The sequence below is a fragment of the Dipodomys spectabilis genome, unplaced genomic scaffold (genome assembly GCF_019054845.1).
Source record: "Dipodomys spectabilis isolate Male_0828 unplaced genomic scaffold, ASM1905484v1 ptg000248l, whole genome shotgun sequence".
Classification (NCBI taxonomy): domain Eukaryota; kingdom Metazoa; phylum Chordata; class Mammalia; order Rodentia; family Heteromyidae; genus Dipodomys; species Dipodomys spectabilis.
In genome coordinates this window covers 487501-515000 of record NW_024870925.1, presented here as the reverse complement: position 1 = coordinate 515000, position 27500 = coordinate 487501, and the positions used below count along the sequence as shown (strand labels likewise).

The following is a 27500-nucleotide window of genomic DNA, read 5'->3' as shown; positions in this document are numbered from 1 at the left end:
GGTTTACAGGAGTGAGCCACTGGTGCCCAGCTTGGATTTGGTTTCTTATTATTTTAATTTCTATTTTTATTTCTTGTGAAAATACTGTACAGAGGGGTTACAATTACATGGGCAAGATAGTGAGTACATTTCTTATAAGCATTGTAGTCTCCTCCTTTGTTTACCCTTCCCATCCCTTCCCATCCTCCCTCCCCCACACCCAATCCTCCCCCCCAAGTTGTAAAGTTCGTTTTTGACATGACAACTTGTACTTCTCATTGTTGCAACAGGTCCACCTGTATCCTTATTTAAACCACTTGTTTTTCCCCTTCCCCTCCACAAATTATACCGACATCAAATACAGTGAAAGCAGGGGTTATACTGTGGGGGAGGAACATACAAAGCAACAAAGGAAAAAAAAACACTTAAAATACATATCTTAGGATTCATTTTCCTAACATCACCTTATCTGACCTTTTGCTTGACTCATACATATACTAGATATTGCAAATAAGAGAAATCATGGGACCTATGTTTCTTTGGGCTTGGCTAACTTCACTTAATATAATTTTTTCCATGTCTTTCCATTTCCTAACAAATGGGGCAATGTCATACTTTCTGATGGAGGCATAGAATTCCATTGTGCATATATACCACATTTTCTTGATCCATTCATCTACTGAGGGGCATCTGGGTTGGTTCCACATCTTAGCTATGGTAAATAATGCTGCAATAAACATAGTTGTGCTGGTAGCTTTAGTGTGGTCTTGTTTGTAAACATTTGGGTAAATGGCCAAAAGTGGGACTGCTGGGTCATAGGGGAGCTCTATGTGGAGTCTTTGAGGAACCTTCATACTACTTTCCAAAGTGGTTGAACAAGTTTACACTCACTCCCACCAACAATGAAGTAAGGTTCCCTTCTGTCCACATGCCCTCCAGCATCTGTTGTTATTAGAGTTCTTGATTTTTGCCATTCTAACTGGGGTGAGGTGGTATCTCAATGTTGTTTTGATTTCCATTTCTTTTATGGCTAGGGAGGTTGAGCATTACTTCATGTGTCTATTGGCCATCCTTCTTTCTTCATCAGAGAAGTTTCTCTTTAAGTCATTAGCCCACCTATTTATTGGGCAGTTGTTTCTTTGAGGAATTGTTGTTGGGGGATTTAATTTTTTGAGTTCCAAGTATATTTTATATATGAGACCCTTGTCCGTTGTATGGCTAGCGAAGATCTTCTCCCAATCCGCAGGTTTCTATTGATCTTGCTAGCTATGTCCTTTGCCATGCAGAAGCTCTGCAACTTCATACAATCCCATTTGTCCAACCTTTCTTTGATTTGTTGTGTTTCCGGGTCTCTATTGAGAAAATTTTGGCCTGCGCCAAGGAGACCTAGGGTTTTTCCTATTCCATCTCAAAGCAGATTTCGCTCCCATTGAACTAACCTGGGAGGAGGATCGCAGAGCATTTTTCTGCCTGTTCAAAGAAACTGACTTAAGTAACCAACCAAGCCACAGGAACATCAGCAGACCACAGACTCCAACAAGAGGCTGGTTATGGACAACAGGGAGGCACAGGATTTTTCCCACCCCTCCCAAAAAAATCAAAGAACTTTTTTTTTCTTGTACCTTTTATTAAATTTGTTTTTTTATAAATTTTTTTAATCTTTAATTTTTACCTTTTTTAAAAAAAATTTTCTAGTAATTTTCTTTCCTCTTAGAATTTTATTTTAGGAGTATAAGTGTGTGTGCATTTTTCTTTCTTTTTTTGTTTTTTGTTTTGTTTTGTTATGTTTCTTGTTTAGCTCTACAGAACTTCTGATCTTTTTTCTTTCTTTCTTATCCTTTTTACCTGTTCTTTTTTGTTCTTCTTTATGTGACTTAATTGCTGTTCTGCACATCCTCAGATATACCTGTAGTTGATTATTAGACCTTATTCCCCATTGTGTACACACTTAATCCACAAATTTATTACGCAATTCAAAACCTCTTAGACTTAAATTCCTTAATAACAGTACTATCTCTTTATACCTATATAATATTTTAAGTATTTTAATTTTTAAGTTTTTCACATCTCCTTTATATCCCTTCCCTTCTCTCATTATATTCATGTTCTTCTCTGAATAGTTTGTTTTCGATTCTGTACAATATTTTTAATTTTTACCTTTCTATTTTTTCCGGTCTCTTTTTGTTACCTTTCTCTTTCTTCTTTTTTTTCTCTCTCTACTTTCATCCTATCCAACCTATTTCCTGCTTTGAGATTAGGATTTTGGTTTCTTAATTGGAGACCTATCTCTGCTTATTCTGCTTAGGCTGCTTTAAACCAGGATCCTCCGTTTTTGGCCTCTTCAGTAGCTGAGAGGTAAAATATGAGCCACTGGTGGACAGCAGCTATATTAACATTTTTGACATGTTTGAATGAATTTTAAAGTAAGACATATATGTTACTTTTGAAAATGCCAGGTAATAGTAATTAATGTTTAACAGAATTTAAAACATACAAAGCTGAGAATGGCAAGTAGCTGAGAACAGGATGGAATAAATCAAAATTACCTATGACAGTTTCCAGACTGTGCACACAAATGATTGAATTGTCGGAGCCCAAGGACATCAAATAACTGAGCTCCAACTGTCTGCCATACTCATGATGCCAGCTACTGCTATTCACAAGATTGTGATGTTGCTGGATGACACAGCTCAGTTTCAAGATGGGAACCTGAACTATTTCTATTGATCTAGAAGGAGAAACATCAAGACAAGAAATATGATAATAGGGCCAAATACAAAAAGATATTCAGTCCAAGGAAGACAGAATAACTCTATTTCTGAAAAGACTATTCTCTCACAAGGAATCCTGAGCTGAATATGGTGGTCCATGTTTGTAATCTCCGAACTTGAGAGGCTGATTTAGAAGTTAGCTTGAGACCAGCCGAAGTTTTAGGCCAACAGAATGACTCATAGAAAAACTCTATCTTAAAACAACAATAACAACAACAAAAGTGCCAACGACTGGAAATATGGTTAGTATTAGAATGCTTGCCTAGCATGCATAAAACATTTTGATTCCTCAGTATGACATAAGCAGAAAAACTGGAAGTAGTGCTGTGGCTCAGTTAGTAGAATGATAATCTTGAGCAAAAGAAGCTCAGAGAGATTGCCCAGGGCCTGATTTCAAGCTCTAGGATCGTCAAAGTTAAAAAAATGGTGCAAAATGCTGTTTGCTGGAATAAATATGTTGAAGAGTTCTTTATACTCACTAGAAAATTGTGCTGTTGGACATTCATAATGAACTTTGTAGGACAAAGTAAAATAAATTAATGAAATAATATCTGGCATTCGACAAGACATAGTAGATCTAAAACTGATAGTTGCCTATGATTTCTTGATACAACTTATGTTACAGATACACTTGCCAAATTGTGATATTTTAAAGGTACAATCATGGGTTTTCTCTTTTCCAAAAGAATTTTACTGCCGGGCACCAGTGGCTCACACCTGTAATCCCAGCTACTAAGGAGGCTGAGAACTAAGCGTCTGTGAGACTCTTATCTCCAATTAAAGGTTCAGAAAATGTAAAGTGTCACTGTTGCTCAAGTGGTAACACTAGCCTTGAGTTGAAGAGCTGAGGGACAGCGCCCAGGCCCGCAGTTCAAGTACAACAACTGACAAAACTTAATAATAATAATAATTTTATGGTTACTATTAAGGTGTTATATATAAAGGCTACCATTTCATAAGTTTGTTTCTTTGATAAACGAAACACAAATCCATCTTCATTGCCAAGAGCCAGGATTTGGTCATCTGCTTTACAGCTGATCTCTGGGTGTAGAGGCAATCTGTAATACAAAGGAAACCAAACCAATTATGACTATGTTGGGTCTTTGTCCATCCCACAAAAGATGGACAGGGTCTGAAGAATGGTGAATGAGGTCGCTCGCCCATTCCCCAGCCATGCTTAGCGTGGGAGACAATCAGAAGCAGCAGGGAGTCAAGTCAAGTAGGAAAACTCGTTTATTAACACACAGTAAGCATTTTTAAAGCAAAAAAGACCCAGTGGCATGGGAGGGAAGGAAAAGGAACCAATTACTGTAAAGTTCACACCCTATCATGCACCTAAGCTTCCACGGGCTGGTTATGCACTGAAGGTAAAGCAAATGGGGCTCTGCCCATTCAACCCCTCTCAATGCCATCTTTGCTGCCCATGTGCTCTACAGCAAATTGGGTTCTACCTACTCAACTCCCTCTCAGTGCCATCTTTGCTGCCCACATGCTCCACAGATTCCCCTTTATTTATTTTAATGGCAGACCCACCTCCCAGTTAGTAATCCTTTTCCTTCTACTGTAAAGGTTATTTTAACAGGATTACATTGGAAAGAATAGCATTGGCCATGCAGGAGGTTTGAGGCAAGTCTGGTGGGCAAGATTTGGCAGACAAGGATAGGGAGGGCCCTTGTGCATGATCCAAGAGCTTGTCCCTGTTACATCACATCCCCACCTAGCACAGTAATAAACATCAGCTCCACCACAGTTAGAAATGTCCGAAACAGTTCAATTAATTCCTGAACATATATAAAAGTCAATATCTCATAAGGTTGTCCTCTTCAGAACATGGGAGCAGCCTGGGTATTGGGAGTTCCATACATGCGGCAAGGTGCATTCTCGTGGGCTCCTACACTCAGGCCATTCTACTATAGTGCAGAAAAACAAGGAAAATTTAATAGAAACTGCAGACATAGCAAAGCAGTTCCAGTCACCTGGTGTGGTTTAAGTAAGCCAGTTCCTTGTATGTGCCTTTAAGTGAGCACAGGGGTCAAGATGACCTTTGAGCTTTACTGTCAGTTCCCAACACCCTGTCTTTGTTTAAAGAAGAGAACCCACCTGTGATAGGTTGGGTAGATTGCCTTGTCTGCCTTACCCATCATCGGGAACTTCTTCGGAGCAAAGCTAAAGGCCCTGTCTTAGGTTGGTTAGACTGACACCCGCTCTTACCCATCTCTGGCTGCGATTCCTCTCTGGGGAAATTCATTCACTTTGATCTTGATCTTATGTAACTGGCTGGCTAAGCTCGGAAGAGTTTTGCAGTGCACATATAATGCAAGGAGGCATAGAAAATCCATCAGCAAAAGCATTACCAGGCCAAGAAATGTCATTAGCAGTCCTTTAACATTAGTCAGGGATGGGATAGCAATCTTTGCCTCTTCAGAGTCCAGAGGTGGGGCTTGTTCTAATCCGGGTATTTGCCTGTGGGTTTGAAAAAGTTCTAAAGACAATTTATTTGATTATTTCTGCATTGTCAGCGCTGATCACTGCACAGGTCACCCGTTGAGGTCGATGCAGATTCCGTAGGGCCATTGCTGGGACTGTGAAGGTCAGGACAGCCAACAGCTGGAGTATCACCATCTGCAATTGTTAGAGAACACAAGACCTTCTCAAGGGCTGGTTGCCCTTGGGGATGGTTAGTAATTATCTGTTTTGCTTTCCCTCTTTATACACAAGCCTCGGCCACCATAGCTGTTTTACTTTCTTTGTTGGTTAGTTTATCTTGGGCATCCTCCTGTATAGAGAAAATGGGTAAATAGTTAAGGTTCCTGGCAGGGATCCAAATGGAGGCTGTCTCCCCTATGGGAAAAACGCATCATCCAAAGGCCCTGCTCATGGTAACTAGGGGGTCAGGTCCTCTCCATTGTTGTGTCAGGGCAGGGGATCCTTCCACCTGACTTTCCTTAAGGTTTGGTGGTCGTCAGTGCTTCTGAAATCTGGATTCAGTTGCCCTTTTTGAAAAGTTTAAAATGGTAATGGTAAACAAAGATACCTATAACTACATATGGGGCTAACTCCCTTTTTTGTTTTAATAATTGCTCTTAAAGACACTGGAGATTTCTATCTATAACTACTTGGACTTTGGGAATTATAGGGAGTTCCTGTAGGACGATTAATATGCCATTTGTTAAAAAAAAATTCTGACATTGCTTTACTAACAAAAAAGGGTCCATTTTCTGTTTTAACTTGTGCTGGTAGACCCAAGGTGGCAAAGCATTGAAGATGTGTATGTGCTGTGGCCCAGCATGCTCCTGAGTAGGTATTTATAGATACAAAGATATATTGAAACTTACCAAAGGCTAGGAAATGAGTAACATCCGTTTGCCAGAGGACGTTAGGTTTAAGGCCTCTGGGATTTACCCCTGGTGGTTGTAATGGGGATACTTTTAAGAAGAGCTGGCATGTTTTACAGGTATGTACAATTCTTTTGAGGTCATTTACAGGAATCTAAGGAAATCTATGTTGATGACCTCTCCAATTAATGTGGGTTAAATCATGCAAACAGGTAGCCTCTTGTAACATTAATGCTTGTGGACCAGTAGCTAACTGGTCTACCCAATTATTGCCTAGGGATAAAAAACCAGGAAGTTTTGAATGCCCTCTCAAATGTTGAATATGAATAGGGGCTCCACATCCTTCTAATAGCCCCTTAAGAGTAAACATAAGAGGAGAAATAAGGTTTTCATCCAGCTTAATATATGCTTGGGGAAAATGAGGGAGTAAGTTAATCATATATAGGTCATCAGAATAAAAATTAAAGGGTATTATATTTGAATGTCCTGAAGTGCCATAATTACAGCGAGCATTTTTATATTGTGCTGTCCCTTTGCAAAGTTTAAATCTTTGTTGGCTTTGGGTGTTTTGTTATTCCTCAAAGGCTGCATACACAGAGCCTGCTTTACTTCCATCAGTAAAAGCATGGAGAGTGCCAGGAATAGGCGTATGAGAAAATAGAGATGGCATTTTAGAGGAAGTTGCCATAACATTACAGTCCATTTGGATGGCCCATAATGGCAGTCAATTTGGCCTAGAAATCCCTCCAATGAGAGAGCAAGATGAGTGTTGGCTCGAGTGAACAACTCAATGTCTGCCATCTGAAAAGAAAAAACAATGGAGTGATGGTCAAGGCCATAATGCCTTTGGGCTTGGGTCCTTCCCTTGACAATAGCAAGTTGGTCTGCCTGAGAGTACACCTGAGGTGTGCCCCCCAGGGGAGTGTGAACCCACTCTAACGGCTCCCCCCTTTGAGTTAAAACTGCAGAAATTAATGTGACACCTGCAAACAACCAAAAGGAAATGGGTTCAAAAATAGAATACCTCCTCAGGGAAACTTCATCCAGGGCTTTTTGGAACTACAAAAGTATTGCCCGATGACTGTCTATAATTGTAATAACTTCTTGGGGTGTCCTGTCTTTTAGTAGGGCAAATAAGGGCACAAAACTATCTGTAGGGACGGGAACCCATGGCAACAGACAATTGATTCCCCCTAAAAGACTCTGAAGTTGGGTTAAGGTTAGCGAGACTGGAAAATCCAGCAAATGCTTAAGGGGGCTGGCCTGAGTCAAGATATGGTGGGTTCTGAGCACCTTAAAAGGAGATACCTTTTGAATTTTATTGAGGGCTATGGTAAAACCCCCCATTTTCAACATGGCGAGAACCTGGGCCAGAAGGCCCTCCAGGCTTCCCAGGTCTTGGTGCCCCAAAATTATATTATCCATGTAGGCATAAGCAAGGGAGGTATCTGAACCCAGCACAAGCCCTAAAAGTGTGGACAAGTATTGTTGGCAAAAGGTCGGGCTATTGGCCATTCCCTGTGGCAGCACTATCCATTGAAACCTCCGATCAGGCTGGGAAAAATTAAGAAAAAGGATGGAGAAAGCAAACTTCTTGCAGTTATCTGGATGTAGCGGGATAGAAAAAAACTATCTTTAATATCATTGACAACCGAGGTATATTCTGAACATATAGCAGGAGTCCAGGGCATGCCTCTTAGGGGTGTTCCTACTAGCTCCATTCTTTCATTTACCTTACATAGATCTTGGAGCATATGCCAAGCCCCAAAGTCTTTTTGAATAATAAATACAGGAGTGTTCTAAGGACTCATAGAAGGGCGTATGTGTCCAACATTTATCTGTTCCACCACCAAAAGGTGGAGGGCTACAAGTTTAGGTTTGGTCAATGGCCACTGCTCCCCCTAGATAAGGCTGGCCATCTAAATCAAGTTTGCATTGACAATACTTTTTTCGATGGAATCCCTTCCTGCCCCTGGGGCAGTGTGTAGGGAGCAATTTGCTCCCCCCCATGCCGGTTGGCAGGGGATTGTTTTAAACAGTCCCTCTTAAAGTGCCCCTCCTGCCTGCATTTAAAACAAGTTCTCTCCCCAATGGTATTAGGGTTTCTTGGTCCGGGCTGCCAATGCCTGGGTAATAGCCTCATTGCAGATGTCTAAGCCAGTAAGGCTAAAGCTAGTGATTGGGAATGGTGCTGTTGCATTCCCACATCCTGAGAGGCCACCACCCATCTGCTCAGGGTACTCTTTCTCAATCTTGCACAGTCCATGTGGTGGTCTGCATTCATTCTTTCCCAGACCAGCAGCTTTACAAACTGATCTCATAGGTTCCCTGTGGGCAGCTTGCGGTTTATACTCTTTTGGAATCAGTCTACAAACTCAGCTAGAGGCGCACCAGGTTTTTGTCTCACTCTTGCTATGGGGGTCTCAGTGGGCCATCATCCAGTTTATACCAAACAGCAAGTCCAGCCTGCCTCACCTGGTCATGGTACAGGCCAGGTATTGTGGCCTTTTGGAGGCCAGTGGAGTATCCTTCCCCTGTCCCTGTTAACATGGCAAAAGTAATAGGTATCATGGGTTAAGCCTGCCGGTTATTCTCTGCTCACACTCTGCATTCCTCCTTAAAGAAAGCACACCATTTAATAAACTGAGAACTATTGAGGATGGCTTTGACAACATCTAGCCAGTCCTTAGGGACACACAGGTGATAATCAACGTCCTATAATAGGGTAAGGGCCCAAGGAGAGTTTGGGCCATCCTCCACCACCGCTTGCAGAACTCTTTAAGGTACTTAGCTTGCCCTGGATACCATTCCAATGGCCTGTTAGCTCCAGGTGCCAGATTGACTGGATGTGTTTGGGGAAGTGAATCCTGTGGCCTAGGGTCCAGGCTCCCAAGTGGCACTTCATTAAAGGGCAGGCCTCCGAGTAGGTTACTTCCCCAGCCCTCGGCCTCTCCATGGGAGGTTGGTAGGGGTCCAAGTCTTACAGGTCTCTCTTGCAGGTCACGGAGGGCGCCATACCTCCCCCCTCTGAATCAGAGGAATAGGGAGGGGCCTAGGAGAGTCAGGGACACCCGAGTCAGAGGGGGTAACCTTCACCTTCGTTTTGATTTCCACTGTCCACTCAACTCCCTCTCAGCGCCATCTTTGCTGCCCATGTACTCCACATGAATATAAATAATATTTTTTTCTCTGCATATCTTAAAAAACCATGCTGACAACATGAAATAAAAAATCCCAAAGTTTAAAACCTTCTTCTAGAAAAGTTAAAGAATTACTGAGAACAAGTATTTTAAGAATAATTTCAGAAAGCTTGAACTCAGGGCCTGGGTTCTATCTCTGAGATTAATAGCAAGGCTTTTGCTGCCACATTGAACCATAGTGCCATTTCTAATTTTCTCGTGGTTAATTGAAGAGAAGAATCCCACTGACTTTCCTGTCCAACCTGACTTTGAGCTAGGATCTGGAAATCTCAGCCCTCTGAATAGCTAGAATTATAAGCATGAGCTACTGGCACATGGCTACACTAATTGCTTAACTGAAAGAGTTAAAATTGAATGTTAATCATGTTTAACTTTGTAAAATAAAGTTAACTGAAATGCCTTTTACTAGTAATAAGGGATCAAATGTGTCTACTGTGTAGGTGGGTTACAAAGTTCTTACCAAAAGCTAAATACTTCCCTTGTTTTCTATTCTTCCAAAATTGTTTGCTCTCCAGAATTATGCCTTATCTTTCCTTGCTGGTTTCTGTAGCTTATTTCATACATGCTCACAGCTTCTTCAATTATCATATCCTTATGTGAAGAGCTTGCAAATATCTATTTTCAATCCAAACTACTTTTATGCACCTCTCATCCATATATTCAACTGCCATAAATACTTGTGAAACAGTAATCTTGTCTTTCCATTACTGGATATAAATGTGTAAGTAAAATTTAGGAAAATAAAGGAATAACATCAATAAATATACCTGATGATTGTAATAGTAATGCTAAATATTACTACAATGCTGTTTTTCTGAGCAATTTAATATAAAGCTCAAGGAAAACAACGTTTTTGAGTGCTGATATTGGGGTTTAAACTCAGGACCTTGCCTTCTCACTTATGCATTTTCCTTCAAGGGCGGTGTTTTACCCTTGAGCAGACATAGCTTTTCTTTTCATTGATGTTCTCTGCTGTGTTCAAAAGCAGGATTTTTAAACCTCTTAATTAGGTGATTCTTAAATATTCATAGGGGAGCAAAAGAAGAATAGAAGACAATAGAAGAATAAAAGAGTATAAGTTCAGGCTTGAAATCGTAGCTACGCAGGAGGCAAAGAGATGAAGATTTTGTTTCAGAGCCAACCAGGGGAGAAAAATCTGTGAGACTCCTATCTCCAATTAACACCCAAATGCTGGAAATTTTTGGGGGGGATTATTTAGAGATAAGAAACTCTTTGTCTTTCCTTCTTGGGCTGGATTGAAACCGGGATTCTCAGATATCAGCTCTCTGAGTATCTAGAATTACCGGTGTGTGCTAACAATGTCCAGTTTCAAGGAGAGGGCAAGGTACTGATTTCAAGCTCAAGGAACAGCACAAAAACAAAAACAAACCTTATGACATACAAATATACTGATAGAATACAAACCAAAACAAACAAAATATGGGTATCTAGATGGGTGAAGGTCTTAATAGCATTATTATCACTATTATCTTTTCTGGCATATTAAGTAACCCGAAATTATGCATTAAAGGCATGGTTTAGTGAGTAGAGTACTAGCTAAAATGAAATGTATCAAACCTACTTACGGAAGAAAGAGAAAGACAAACAGAATCTACACATATTTCGTTAATGTACTTTTAAATGCATTCCAATCAAGAAAATTCTAGGCATGGATGAATTTATTATTGACTTTTCCTAAAACTTTGAAGAGATCATTTTGATTCTACAAAAATACTTCTTTAGGAAGGTAAGAAATAGTAGCTGCCCTCTTAAAAGTTTCTTTTTTTTTTTTTTGGTCCAGTCATAGGCCTGAACTCTGGGCCTGGGCGCTGTCCCTCAGCTCTTATGCTCAAGGCTAGCGCCCACTTGGGCCACAGCGCCACTTCCGGATTTTTCCCCCTGCTTATGTGGTGCTGAGAAATCGAACCCAGGGCCTCATGCATGCAAGGCAAGCACTCTACCACTGAGCCACCTTGCCAGCCCTTAAAAGTTTCTTTAAAAAAATACCGAGCTGAATTTTGTCTGGAATTATATTCCATGTACTGAGCAATTAAGGCGAATCTTTTCAGGACATTGATTCTTCTAACCATTAAGTACTTTATTCATCATTTACTTAGTCCTTATTTTTTGTATAACATTTGAAAGGTTCTATAAAATCCATTTGGAGGGTCTTTACTCAAAGCAGAATGGCATAATGTAAGCATCTCAGGATTTAGAGCAGTGAGTATGAAAGCCATGAACAGTTTATCTTGTCTTTGAAGAAATTTTTAATGCATAGAGCATAAATAAGAAAGAACATTTTAGGTGATAGAGTAAATAATGGAGGCCAGGTGGTGGCCTAGCACCACCATAGGAAGACGAAAGCTTGGGTGCACCCTAAGGGAGAACTGTCCTGTCCTGTTCTGTCCTGTTGAGATACTTGTCATGCATCAGGTGCCTGAACAGGGAGGGCTGGCACTACTAATACAGCACCATGAATACAGTCAGCTTGGCGCCATCCATGGCTCGCAGCAGAAACCAGATGAAGTGGAGCAGGGATTGGACAGAGGGTGTCCCGTGTTTGTTGGATGGTACTTCTATGCATACATGATGAAGACCACAGACCTGCTTTTGTTTTTCCAATAGAGAAACTGCAGCACTGCCTGGGGCACGAGCATGTCCACTTGCCTGGGAAGCTTTGGGCCATGGAGTCCTCCACCAGCATGTTGGCAGAGCCAACACTGTCTGTGGAGTGTAGAAAGTAGTATCAAGGTTCCCAGTAGTTCTTGCTTTCCACAGAGTCAATGCCCAAAGCAAATGGAACCAGGGGTGGCCCTGTTTCCAGGAACCCCAACTGAAACACTTCAAGGCTCTGGATCAGTGGGGTCCATCAAACTGAACATCCTAGCCAGACACTACATCCACTTCTGCCTTCTTTGGGGACTCCAACACCAACATGGACAGTGCTGCTGTGCTCTTTTGCTGGCCATGAGGGAAGAACAGGAGTGTGCTCCCGAGCACATGAACTCCTGAGCCCCAGAGGGCTTACGTTGGGTCATGTACCTGAAGAAGAGGGTCCGGTACTTCTGGCATGCCCTTGACGCAGTTTACCTTGCATGTGATTGTTGTCTTCATTCTGGGAGCCTTCCTGCTCCACCATCGCTGCTGCCAATGTGGCCCAAATACTATAACCTTTAGAAAGACTAGGTCAAAGCTTGAAAATATCAATACCAAGAATTGGGTGCATTAAAGAGGAGGGTATGGAAAGGGTAGACAAATGAAGGGAGGAAGGGACAGAATGTAAATGAGCTCATTGGATGAGAGTGAGGGAACAGAAGATGCTTTATGAAAGGAAATGTATTTATCTGCCTCATGAAATTGAAATCCCTCTACACAACCTCTTTATAATAATTATAAACTAAATTACTTTTCTAAAAAGGAATTCATTGCATATACCACAAAACTAAGAAAAGTAAAGGAAGGGATGTGTCAGGGGGGGTTGAATGTTGTAAGGATGGCATGGATCAATATGCACTGTCTTCATAAACTGCTTTGTTACATGACACTTCTTTTGTACAACTGCTTAAAGATAATTGACAAATAAAAATAATAAATGAATAGATGTAAGGTAAGGTGAGTACAGGAGAAAGAAATGGTTGATATATACTTCTGATATGGAACAGGGCTTCCCTTTAGGTTGGAATCCTGTAGAAGAACTCTACTGTTTTTATAATATTTCAGAATAAGATGAGATTCATAAAGCATGATTCATTATAATTTGTCAAAAATAATTTAAATAGTTGTTAATTACCCAACAAAATTAAATTCCTATAGTATCTTTGTGAATAAATTTAATTTATGATCATGTTTTGACAGAAAAATCTATGAAAATGGTTTATTTACTTATTTTTTGGTCAGTCATGGGGCTTGAACCCTGGACTTGGGCACTACAAATCAGCTCTTCAGCTCAAGGCAAGCACTCTACCACTTGAGCCACAAAGCCATTTCTGGTTTTCTTGTGATTAATTAGAAATAAGAGTCTCATGGACTTGACTGCCTGGGCTGGCTTTGAAGTCAGAACCTCAGATCTCAGCATATTGTGTAGCTAGTATTACAGGTGAGGGCCACCGGTGCCTGGCTAAAAATCTTAATTCCAATTCACCTGCATAAAGCCAGAACTTGAGGCTTTGCTTAAAAGGTGGAATGCAGGCAAAAAGTGAAAAGCAAATACTAGCAGAGAGGAAGGCAGAGAATGAGAGAGAAAAAGAGAGAGGGAGAAAAAAGAGAGAAAGGGCAAGAGAGAGGGAAGGAGACAGGGAAAAACGTAAAAACGGGGGAACAATGGGAGGAGACAGGCAAAAGTGGATGATGAAAGTGAATATTATCAAAATATATGAAAATATAATGGAGTCCATTATTTTGTGCAATAATAAGGCAATATGTTTAATAGAAATTCAATTTTGAAAGCAAATTTCTCAATTTATAAGTTTTATTTAGACAGTAATGAGGATGGAGATTAGCTGCTGGGGAAGGTATTACTTGCATTCTATTCTAAAGCCCCGACCACAATCCCTGAAGATGCTCCTATCCAGGCCAATCAAGTAGCCACTGCCAGTTTTTGGAGCAAAAAAAGAGAAGTGTCATTCTGAGAACCAGAGGATTATAATTGCTAGCCATCTGTGGCTCAGGCTTGTAATCCTAATTACTCAGGAGCCTGAGATGTGATTATCCAAGTCAGGACAAGCAGGAAAGTCCCTGAGAAACTAATCTCAAGTTAAACACCACAAATAGGAAATGGAGGTGTGGTTCAAGTACAAAGGCTCCAGGACAGCACTCAGGCACTGAATTCACCCTCAGGTTCGGTACATACACACACACACACACACACACACACACACACACACACACACACACACACACACACACACAACGTTAATTATATATTAGAAAACACAGTCATATGTCAATATTTAATGCTCACAAATGTTAACTCCTACTGAATTTCACATTCTCTTAAAAGAGAGTAGCTTCTTGGCAGAATGTCCTTAATTTTTAAAAAGAATTTATAGCTATACTTCTTTGGCAGTCTCTATCACAAATTAGAATGGCTGGGGAAGGGAGGGCATGGGAAACTAGCCACTTCCTTTATGCTTCAATGATATTCTTGTACTTCACTAGTGGAAAAACATTAGGAGGAATGAGATGTGTCTAAAATAATATAAAACCATTGAAATTGCCGCTGATCATGTACAGGCTGATTAACTCAGTACAATATGACATATACATTGAACACCACAGGATGCTCTATCAAGTGAGAAGCAACCTATATATGATATAATCGGTAATGTGTGTATTTTATACTCATGGACATAGATATTTGTATATGCATGGGAAAGGTTCTGGCAATATATATCTAACAATGGAATTCTTTGGGGAATGGGGTATATGGTTGTGCAGATGGATTGGGGAGAAAAATTTAAACCCTAGATTTGCATTATGACATTTATATACAACCAAAAATCTGTTACTTTCAAAATTAAAAAAAAAACCTACTAGCATATGAGCTAAGAAAATACCACATAAAGCTGTAGTAATATTTTTTCTCACTTTTTGATTAGCACACATTCTTCCAAGGGATTTGATTATGAAATTTTTGTATATTCAAACAATGTATCTTTATGAGACTCATCTCCTCCATCACTCCATACATCCTGATACACAGGATGAACCACTTTTAGGCGCAGTACTACCAATAAAAAAGGGGGAAAATGAAATATATAAAAATTTAAAAATTACTATTAGTGTAGTCCTCACCCCTATAAAATGCTTACTTGGAAAGCAGAGTCCAAGATTGCATAGGAAACAATTATCAAGATCCCCTTCTCAGCTGGAAATGCAGTTTAGTGGTAGAATGCTTGCCTAGTATGCATGAAGCCCTGGGTTTGATTCCTCAGTACCAAATAAACAGAAAAGGCGGCTCAAGTGGAAGAGCACTAACCTTGAGCAAAAGAAACTAAGGGACAGTGCTCAATTCTGAGTTCAAGCACTACAACTGGAAAAAAGAAAACAATCCCATTCTCAATCAATAAGTAAGCATTTGTGCTTCCAGGTATGTAGGTATGTAATGAGAAGCATTCTAACCCTGCGTTCTAACACAACCTATGGAACTCATGATATTCATTCAAAAGTAACTGCTAAAAACGGGTCTAGCTAACACTTCTCTAACATGTGCAAGGAAACGAATTTAATCTATGTACACAACGTGCATGTGTACACATATAGATTATACAGCAAGAAAGATATTCTGATAATTATGTGCTACAAATCCTGCCTTTTTCTACTACTTGCTCGTTCTAGAATAATACTATATGCACAACAGTGGGTGCTAGATGAACTCAACACCTTCTAGGAGATGTGTGGCCTGATCATAGAAACAAAAACATGCATTTCTTTGAATGTACATATTATGAAAATATATACATACTCATATGTGTCTATAAGTTGAGTGTATTACACAGCTATATGTCTCTGTATGTTACATAAGCACTTGAAAAAGGAAGGAAAGGTCCACGGTTACCTCAGAAAAGTTACTGAGCCATGACTCTGGTCTCATTATTTTTTCTGGTTAATTGGAGATAGAATCTTACAACTTTTCTGCTTTAGGGAGCTTCAAACTACAGTCTTCTAGGTTTCAGTCTCCTAAGTAGCTAGAGTTACAGGCAAGCCAGACTGGAGATATAGCTTAAGTGAGGAATAATCAACCTTGAGAGAAAAAGCTAAGGAAGAGAATAAGGGCTTGAATTCAAGTGCTAGTACTAAGGTATGTGAGCACACACATGCACACACACACACACACACACACACACACACACACATACACACACACACACACACACAGATTAACAAGAATGAAACTCTGGTGACCCAGCTACTTTAAATCACTTGTAGATTGTGGTTTAATAATCTAATAATACAGAAATTAATCCTCAAGTTGCCTCCTCTTTATTACATTAGGTGTCTTAATTACCTTATCAGGGTTTTTTCCTTTTCTTTTTTCTCTTGTGTGTGTGTGTGTGTGTGTGTGTGTGTGTGTGTGTGTGTGTGTGTGTGTGTGTGTGTTATACACACACACTGGTGTATGTATAACAATACGGAGACTTGAACTAAGTGAATTGGCACGATGCTTTTGCTTCTTCTCTCAAGGCTGTTGCTCTACCACTTGAGACACAGAACCACTTCCATCTCTTTTGGGGAAAGAAGTGTCCGATGCATTTTCAAGGCCATACGGGGCCCAATAATAAGTCTTTGTATCTCAGCCACATGAGCATATTTTTTCTTATGTGCTAAAATCATCAGGTAATAGTCTTAGTTACAATAAAAAAAATTCTAGGACACTACTCAGGCCTTGATTAATGCCTAGGACCAACACAAAAATAAATGCAGTTTCTTGTAATTATTGCAGTTGACCTATTGCTACTCCTAGGATTATCATCTATGTCAAGGGTCTCTGGATTGTGACTCCCTCCATAGGTAAAGAATCACTAAATCTATCAGTCAAATGTAACTAAATCCTCCATATATTTGTAATAGAAATTAAAATTGTTAATAACAAATAAATTATAATAAGTGTAGACAAAAAATCCATAAACACCAAAGATTTAATTCATGCTATGACATTTTTAGACCTCAAACATCACTAAGGATTTTTTTAGAAAACACACTGTTATCTGTACTAGTATTCTAATCACTGTGAAACTGAAGAACTGAAATCATACTTTACCCAACTTAGAGGCCTACACCAAGAAATAATTAGATGGCAGACATTGGTACAAGCACGCTTTACACTGCATATTCTCCTAAGTGAATTAATACTAAAAACAATTGACATGGTCCAGCCTGAGTTGAAGTTGAATATCTTGTCTCAAGAACAAAAAGTGAGGGCTGAGAATATGGCTTAGTGGGAGAGTGCTTGCCTAGCAGCCATGAAGCTCTGGGTTTGATTCCTCAGTAAGATATAAACAGAAAAAGCTAGAAGTACATTGTGGCTCAAGTGGTAGAGTGCTAGACTTAAGCATACAAAGCTCAGGAAAATGCCCAGACTCTGAGTTCAAGCCCCAGGACTGGTTTAAAAATGGTGAAGACAGGAAGCAGGGAGAAGAACAGAGTTATTTGTCTGAGCCTACATTTTCCCAGCCTTCATGAACTTTCATCTTGTGATTGGTTTTCATTCTATTCAGTGGTCAACAAACTAGTTTCCTCTGAGTCTCTGAATCCTGTGTTATTTAGAGTTAGGAATCCTAATTTTAGTGTTGGGGATTTTGCTAAATGGAAGAGCACTTGCTGGCAAGTGTCAGGACCTTAGTTTGCTTCTCAGGTCTGAAAAAAAGGACCCTTAAGTCTTCTTTAGCTTGTGAAACTTCACAGAAGAAATAAATGCATTCACTCATTCATAGAAGCACAAATTGATACATTTTCTAGGCTCATTTGAGAAAATTTACTATGAAATAGCAAAACAAAAGTCACACACTGATGGTTCACACTTGTAATCCAAGCACTCAGGAGGCTGAGATTTGAGGATTATGGTTTGAAGCCATTTGGTGCAAAAATGTCCATGAGTCTCTTATCTCAACCAGTGAAAAACAAACCTGAAAAAATAAAACTGTAGCTGTAGCTCAAGCAGTAGAATGTTAGCCAAGAGTTATAAAGCTACAGGGCAGCACCCAGTCACTGAGTTCATGTCCCAGAAGAACTGGCAGAAAAAAAATGAACTCAAATTCAAAACAGCTTTATTAGGTTCAAAATAGTTCATGATCATTGAGAATAACTTGCCATTTTGGGCCAAACAAAACAATTATTTTTCTTTAATGAAATAGAATAAGACACTTTACTCCTTAATTAGTGCAAAATCATGTAGGATTTCACAGTGTGGAAAGGTACCTTTTCTAATGATAGCAGAAAACTTCAGTATCACTGTATGTATTATATCCCAGGACTGTAAAACATATAAAGTTAGATTTGTGCTCCATGGACCAAATTTCATGATTCATAAAAGAGTATCTTCACAGTACTTTATTTATACTGAACCTTTTTTCATTCTTTATTATTGACCACAACATAAATGTTAGTAAGGCTTGCCTTTTCATTGGAAAATTCTCTAATTTTTTTTTAAACTTTCCTTTCTTTTATACAGCAAATAAAGCTATGTATGGCATGTGAATATCACCAGTAGGGAAGTAAGTATGTCACCTCTACAGTGCTCTGGACCTGCTTGATCATCTCACGTAGCTGCAGCTCTGTCTTCTTTCAGGCATCCTTTCAGGCCAATTGATCTTCTCCTTAGTGCCCAGGTTAGGTTGCTCAGCAGCTTCCCTCCAGTCTCCAAGGATAGCTCATGGCTGTTTCTTCATTGCAGAAAATAGATTTCTCTATTCTACAAAAAAATAAATGTGATTGGGTTAAGCCTCTACTGTCATAAAGATTTTATTTTACATTAGTCCATGTTTCCTTTAGAGAATTCCCTAAATGTTTAATTAATGGGAGGAAGGGGCTGGGAAAGAGTGAGGGAACAGAAGACACTGTACAAATGGAAATGTATTCATTACCTGACTCATTTAATTGTAATCCCTCTTTACATGCTCTTTATAATACCAATAAAGTAAATCAATAAAAATGTTCAATTAGATGAATCTGGTCAGAATGTAGACATGTACACCTATTCACCTAACAAAACTAATGCTTTACACACATCAAGAAAACAGTGTACTCGCAAATAAATCGTACTTAAATGGTTTGCTAGGCCGATCTAGCCCAGCCACCACTGCCACGCCTGGTTCTTTTGTCCAAGATGGGGAGCCACGGGCACTGCCTTCTGGGCTTCAATGCAGCCACTGAGAGGGTCTGTGGGCCGCTGTTCCACCTCTTCATCCCTGAAGCTGCACAGTGGAGCCGAGTCAGCACGTGTTGTAGTCTTCAATGTGGCTGCAATTGAAAGGGAGGCAGGCTGCACATGAGGCCTTTGGCAACCAGCATCCATCTCAGGCTTGAGTCCTTGAGAAGCCCCACGGCTGAGGGGGGGGTTGCCACTGGGCAGAGAACTCTAAGCTAGCAGTGTGCGCTCCTCGGGCTTGGGCGCCAGCAGCAGCAGGGACTAGGACAGCAAGTCCTCAGGGACTCAGGAGCCTTGGCCCATCGCACCATGCCTGGTCCTGCTGCCACCTACTGAGGACTGGCCTGTGGGCCCTGTCCAGCGCCTGCGAGCACCAGATGCTGCTAATCAGCAGCCTGAGTCCCATGCTGTCAGTTGAGCCCCCGAGGACCGGCTTCTCCACCAGGTCAAGGGCCTCAGCACGACAGCTAGTGCCTGGGAATATGCCCGACCTCCTCGGAGTGGCCTATCTGAATTTCAGGCAGCTGCAGGATGAGCCAGAGGCCGGGAAGCAAGTCCTGGCCAGCCAGCAGCTGCCCCTCATCCTCAGGCTCTAGGCAAAGCCAACGCGCACCTTCCCTGCAGAGGCAATAGCAGCAATGCAGCCATGGATGCAGCAGAAGCACCATTGCCTCCAGGCTGGCCCCACTTGCCTCCAGGTGTGCCCACATCATCAACCCAATGGGCTGCCCGCTCCTGCACTGATGCTGCACATACCTGCAGTGCTCACTTTCTTCTGTATCCGCCCTCCCCCTGCCCAATCCCTGTGGGCGTCTCTGACTCCTCTACCACCTTTGCCCTGAACATCTAGCATATGGGCCCCTCATAGAGTTCATAGTGGTCGAGGGAACTTTTGGAGAACAGCATCCAGGAAAGAGTCAAGGGTCAGGGTGATAAAGAGCCTTGAGTGTGTGGAAAAGGTATTGCACACATATTTTGATAGAATAAGAAATCAAAAGAAAGCAAAAATTATCAAATTTAAAAGAAGAGATTAACTAGGCATCAATGGCTCAGGGCTTTTATCCTAGCTCCTCAGAAGTCTGGGAGCTGAGGATCAAGATGGGAAGCCAGCTTGGGAAAGAAAGTCCCTGAGATTCTTATCTCCAATTATCTACAAACAACAACATCAACAACAACAGCAACAAAACCCACAAGTGAAGCTGTGGCTCAAAATGATAAAGTGTTAGCTTTGAGTATGAAGCAATGACAGGGCTCCAGCAGCATCTGCAAAACTTGAGAAGCTCACCACCCCCAGGATAGCTCACAGCCACTGAGGAGGCTGTGAGGAGGAATCGATCCCTGGGGTACACTTGAACCACCAAAACGCACCCCACTTAATAGCACCAAGGTACCACTTAAAACTCAACAACCCAATTCTAACTCTTTCTCACCACACTTGGGCAGGAGGTTGGGGGAGCTATGAAGTAGCATGGTGCACCATTTCGGTTGAGGAGGGGGATATCTGACATCAGACTCACAGATAATACGTGGATAGACTAGAACTTCAGAAGAAGGCCAAGGTCGACAGATATAGTCATTCTGTAACAAGTGTAGAAGGGAGAATCTTGAGTCTGAGGACTCCATAGTGCCCAATTTTGGGGTTGGTGGCAGCTACTCCCCCCTGCTGTGTTGACTAAGCGGTAGCATTTGGTTTGCTAGCCTATGAACAGCAGACACGAAGTGGGGATGGAGTGAGGCTGGTGCCTGGGTGACTCCCTTTTGCTGAGTTGTTGCCACTGCCAGCATGTGGACATGCCTGGGCTTGGAGCAAGGCTGTAAGGTCGGTGGGACTGATTGGTTCTGAAGAAGCAGAAGGTGGAGCATCTTCTGCAAGTGATGCCTCCGTTACTGGTGGTCTTCCTGTCATCATGGGGCTGTGGGCTCTGCACCATAAGCGGCAGCCTGATGGAACCCTGAGGAGTCAGGAGCCAGACAGCTGAGTGCTTGGTATGGTGCAGACAGAATGCTGCTTCCCAGTCTCCCACCCCAATCTGGGTTTACTTCAAATCTAAGGCTCCTTCTCCTTCCTCCTCCTCTGGTAGTTGTCCTCAGCAGCAGCACTTGAACAGTCAGTCTGTGCTTCTTCCCACTTTTCTCCCAGGTGGGGTAAATTGAGGCTGTGAGGATAGAGAGTTGTCCACTCAGTGGAGTCAGAAATAGAACCCAGAGCCCTTGGTACCCCAGTATGAGACACTTCTTTCTACCTTCCATACTTTATAATCAGTTTTTTCTGTTGCCCTCTCTTGTCCCCTGACCTCATCCAGAGATCTCTTTCTAGGGAGTACCCTGTCTGCACATGCCTGTATCCCAGGATGTGGTGACTATTGTAGAACTGGTACCCTCATAAGCTTTGCTTCCCTCCCTCACCTCCACCTGCTTATCCTTGTGTCTCTACTCAGGAAAGTCCCTTTTGAAACCATTTGCACAGAGAACCCGGGCCTCCCTGCTCCTTCTCCCTATTCACCGTTTTTAGGTACTGTTGATTCCCTGAAGAGTGAGTGCAAAGATGCTCTTGGAACTGTAGGTCCCTTGGATGGAGTGAAATGTGAATTTCTGGTTCTTGAGGAACTTGCCACTTTTGACTCTCCAGTAGTATATAGGTGTCCCGATGTAAGGATTGCCCAAAATGTCCCCTAAAGCAGTTCCCTGAGGGTAAAATGACACATGCCTTCCTTCTCTGCTATGAACTAATGGGACATGGTATTTTTTGTATTCCAAACAGTGGTCATATATGTTTCTACATCTTTGAAACTTACTCAAGTACTTGCACGTGTGTATGTGCATTTGGACTAAATTAGCAATTTTTCTTTGTGTGTGTGTGTGTGTGTGTGTGTGTGTGTGTGTGCGCGCGCGCGCGCGCATGTGTGTTCAGATCTTGGGTCTTAAACTCAGGGCCTGTGTTCTTTCTTTTAGTTTTTTTCACTCATGGCCAGTGTTCTACTACCTGATCGATAGCTCTACTTCTTGCATTTTGGTGATTCTGCAAGGGATGCTTTAGAAATAACATTCTCAGATTTCTGCATCCTGAGTAGGTAGGATGGAACTCAAGAACTTGTACTTGCCAGGCAAATGCTCCTCCAGGAGCTAAATCCCTAAACCCAGCTCATATTTTTGATTGGCTGATTTTTGCTCACAAGTGGTGCTCTACTTTGTGAGCTAAATCTCTCTTTGTGGATATTTTTGTTTTCCTTTTTGTTTGTTTTTGGTCTGTCATGGGGCTTGAACTCTGAGCTTGGGCACTATCTCTGTGGTTTTCAGCTCAAAGCGAGCACTTTATTGCTGGATCCACAGTGCCACTTCCGGTTTTCTAGTGATTTATTGGAGATAAGAGTCTCATGGACTTTCCTGCCCGGGCTGGCTTTGAACCGTGGTCCTTAGATCTCAGCCTCCTGAGTAGTTAGAATTACAGGCATGAGTCACTGGTGCCGGGCTCCTTCTGTTTTTGTTTTTCATTTGTTTTCCTTGTTAATTAATGATAAAAGACTCAGATTTGCCTACCCAGGTTGGCTTTTGAAGTTCAATCCTCTCACCTCAAACCTCATGATTGGCTTATAGCTGTGAGTCACCAGTACCTCTCTTTGATTTGTCATTTTTGACAAATGCCAAATGTGTCTTTTGAGATGGTCTGAGCATTGCACTAAACCCAAGGCAAATTTCAAGAGAATGACAAAGAGGTAGAGACCACTTGGTGACTCACACACATCATTACATAATGTAAGTTAAAGACTTTCTTCCCAGAAAAACACAACTCTTACCTTTATACAAGATATGGTGCTTAAGTACATCTTCATATCTATCTAAAATAGTATACACATTGAAAGGAACTCCACAATATGGATATGCTTCTCATGCATGATAAACAAGCACTCTACCACTGAGCCACCTTCCTAGGCCACTAAACAAAAGACTTTTAAGTGTCAGCTGTGCACTGTTGGCTGACACTTGTAATACTAGCTACTCAGGAGGCTAAGAGCTGGGGATTGTGGTTCAAAGCCAGCCTGAGCAGGTAAATATGTGAGAATGTTAACCAATTAACCACCAAAAATGCCAGAAATGGATCTGTGGCTCAAGGCGTAAAGCACTAGCCTTGAGTAAAAATAGCAAAGGGACAGCCCCTGAGTTCAAGTCCCACTCTGCACTACCAGGTTAAAAATTAAAAAAAAAAAAAGATAACGAGACTTATCATCCCTGGGACTAAAACACTTGTGAGTAGTTGCTGATGTACATCACTGCCTTCCTATACCATGGGACACATACCACATGATAGACATACATTTCTGTTCATTTCAAGGTTAGGCAAATCACATGATTACAACTTATCTAGAAATTGCATCAGTGTGAAGTCCAAGTTAATTTCCTTTGCCAGTGATCTTAGAAGTGTGTCAGAGCTGAGTGTCCCTCACAGGAAGAAAAGAAGCTCCTACTGACTCACCTTAAACTTATGTTGTGAGTAGGAATAAGGCTAGGCTGTTTGTCAATGCAGCATTACTTGGATGGTTTTGACTCATCCTGGTTCCTTGAAGGAAGAATCCCATTTGGTTGCATGTTAGGGGTCTCAGTGGAGGTCACCATGATATAGGAACTGAAGAATATCACCAACTCCCTGCATTTAAACCTTATTATAGTTTGAAGACAGTGGTTCACATGTGTAAACCTAGCTACTCAGGAGGCTAGTAATCTGATGGTTGTGGTTCAATTCCAGCACTGGGTAGGAAGTCCATGACACTTTTATCTTCAATTAAATATCAAAAAAGCTGGAAGTGGACCAGTGACCCAAGGGGTAGAATGCTAGCCTTGAGCAAAAAAGCTCAGGGACAGCCCTAGGAATGGCACACACACACACACACACACACACACACACACTCAAATACACATACACCGCTTTTTGTTAGCTCATCTAATGCTCCCAACAACCATATAAGTCAGGTATCCTTACTTCCTTATTTACAGAGGAGGAAAATTCCTGGTGAGTCAGTGGCCTCAAACCCCAAATCCAGGGCTGGGAAGGTGGCTAAGTGGTAGAGTGCTTGCCTTGCATGCATGAGGCCCTGGGTTCGATTCCTCAGCACCACATAAGCAAAAAGGAAAAAGCCGGAAGTGGTGCTGTGGCTCAAGTGGTAGAGCACTAGCCTTGAGCTGAAGAGCTGAGGCACAGCACCCAGGCCCAGAGTTCAAGGCCCACAACCAGACCCCCCCCAAAAAAAACAAACCAAATCCATGCCCCTGTCCCAGGTGCCAGTACCTTTCCTTGCAACAAACCTAGGGCCCAAAAGACAAAACAGGCTACAGGCATTCTGTGCTGTGCTGTATGTGTGTGTGTGTGTGTGTGTGTGTGTGTGTGTGTGTGTATGTGTGTGTGTGTGTATGTGTGTGTGTGTGTGTGTGTGTGTGTGTGTGTGTGTGTGTGTGTGCACCAATTCTAGGGTTTGAACTTCTGGGTGCTGTTCCTTAGCTCTGATTCTCACGTTTGGCACACTATACCACTTGAGCCACAGCTCCATTTCTTGGTCGTTAGTTCTTCATTGGAGATAAGAGTCTCACTGACATTTCTGCCCAGGCTGGCTTTGAATCATGGTCCTTAGATCTCAGCCTTCTCAGTAACTAGTAGTCTAGATGTGAACCAATTGCATAAGGCATAGATTCTTCACCCTTATGGGTTAGCCTGTCTTACCTAGTTTCCTCAGTATGAATTGATTTTAATAATGCTTGATCCTAGGCCAGTTGAGACATGTATTTCCTTATTACAGTTTCTGGCTGGTGTTTCAGCACCACACTAACTGCTCTGCCTGAGGTGAAAGTTCTTGAGAAGGACAACTAAGCCAGGTGTTTGTGACTCGCACTTTTAATCCTAGCTGGTGAAGAGGCTGCGATCTGAAGATTGCAGTTCAAAGTCAGCCTGGGCAGGAAAGACTGTAAGACTCTGGAAGTTGTGCTGTGGCCCACGTGGTAGAATTTTAGCCTTGAATGAAGAGCTCAGAAACCGTGTCCAGGCCCTCAGTTCAGGCCCTAGGAAAGCACAAAATGAAAGAAAGAGAAAGAAAAAAGAATGGTAGTGGGGGCAGGAGGAGAAGGAAGGAGGGAGGGAATAATTACGGTATTAGTAGCTCAGATATGTAATCCTACCAAGTAAACCATTAGTGGAACTGTGTCTCAAAGTGGTAGAGAGCTAGCTTTGAGCAAAAAAGCTCAGCGACAGGCCCTGTGTTAAGTCCAAAGACTGACAAAAGAGAGAGAGAGAGAGGATAAGAGAAAGGAAAGGAAGAAGGGAAGGAAGCAATGAACTAGTTCAAGAGTTGAGTGAAATAGAAACTGCTAGATATCTGGGAACCTACACAGAACCAGGAGGCACAGTTTTTTAACCACACATCTATGGCTAGTGCTGAATGTCAGATTCCCCTTACAGAGCCCATGTTGTGCTTTAGTAAAGGCCTACTGAATCCTCCCTGGGCCTTGGGAAGGAAGAGCTAGCCTTTGCTTCACGTGACAAGTCTAGGAAACTGAGAACATCAAGGACCTCTCATTGCAAGAAGAGGAAGAGATGGATATCCATTCCCTGGAATCTAATCCTTTCTGTGACATGCCCACTCTAATCCTTCTCCTATGCTATTATCTTCTGGTAGCCTGGAAAGATGTAAAAAAACACCTATATCACCAGCACTCCAGGAAAAGAAAGGGAGCGCCTACAATGGCTTTAGGGTGGGTCTCTCTACCCCATTTGGCAGTCCTAGTCCAGCACAGACTCTGGCAGCACCATGATTAGTAGACTAAATAGCTTTGTGGAGCAACTTTCTCTCTCTCTCCCTCTCCCTCTCCCCCCCCCTCTCTCTAGTCCTATTGTCTCGGGGAGTCTTCAAATATGAATATAGAATGGGCTGCTATCTCCCCATTGGCACTAGCAGTATTTAGCCATTTTCATCAAAATCAAAGACAGAGCACCAGTGATTAAAGACAAATTTAAATCTGGGAGCAAGTTATAAACTATAGGGCTGGGACATTTATCATGGCTATTGACCTCAAAGGGAACCAATGAGATGGGGGCAAGGAAGAGGCTGCAGTGGGACTTCTCTTCTCTGCCCTGCATCTTATAAGACTTCTCAAATCAAGGACAAATAATAACAGGACAGGACAGGAAAAATAATAACAATGACAAATAATAAATATTGATTACTACCAACTGCTGTATTGAGAAATGAAGGTTTCATTTATTTTATTTTTACCCCATCAAATGTCTATACCTACCCCCATAGAGTATTTATTATTATTAATGTGCTTTCTTAATCTTCATTTCACATATCAGGAAATGGTATTCAGAGAGAGTAAGCCATTGACTAGAGCCACACATCTCAAAATGAAAATAGTATGACCATAAGAATACTATCTGAAGCAGGTGTTGGTATTTCATGCTTGTAATCTTAGTTACTCAGGAGGCAACTCTGAGTATCATGGTTTACAGCCATGATCTCCAATTAACCACTAAAATGCCTGAAATGGAGCTGTAGCCCAATTTGTAGTGTGCTAGTTGTGAGAGAAAGAGGTAAGGGACAGCGCCCAGGTCTTGAGTTCAAGCTCTTGTACTGGCACCAAACAACAACAACAAAAACGGCTCATACCCCAGAGTATCTCCTACACACCAACAAAAACCTGGACCTGGAGGTGTGGCTCAATAGGTACAGTACTATTCTCAAGCAGAATTAGCTAGGGAAAAGTGTCTAAACCCTGAGTTCAAGTCCCCCCCAGTATAAACTTTTGTGTATATGTATATGTATATGTATAATGTGTCCACACATACACCTATGCATGTATGTATAAAAACATGTGTATATGATGATTGGGGGATATCAGGCCTGATAGCTCAAGCAAATGAAAATTTTTGCATCATTCAGCCAGTTGATGGAGACTCAGAATATCTATACTGCAGCTAAGGGTGAGAATTTGAGTATTCTCAAATTCTGAAATTCATCAAATCATTGGATAAAGCCCATTCTATTTAGGAAAGGTAATCAACTTTTTTTTTGCTTTGCTTTGTTTTGTTTTTTGCCAGTCCTGGGGTGTGAACTCAGGGCCTGGGCACTGTGCATGAGCTTCTTTTGCTCAAGGCCAGTGGTCTACCACTTGAAACACAACGTGACTTCTAGCTTTTTTTCATGTGGTACTGAGGAATCAAGCCCAGGGCTTCATGCATGTTAGGCAAGCACTCTAACACTAAGCTACATTCCCAGCCTGTAATAAATATTCTTTACTCAAAGTTTAAAATTATTTAAATTTATCTATTTAAATTTACCCATGTTATTAAAATTGTAATCATATCCAA

General features: G+C 41.5%; 1 pseudogene; it reads right to left on the bottom strand.

Annotated features, from left to right (window-relative positions):
• Window positions 1–11661: 11661 nt before the first annotated feature.
• Window positions 11662–12323, bottom strand: LOC122124809 (annotated as a pseudogene).
• Between the last annotated feature and the right edge of the window lie 15177 nt (window positions 12324–27500).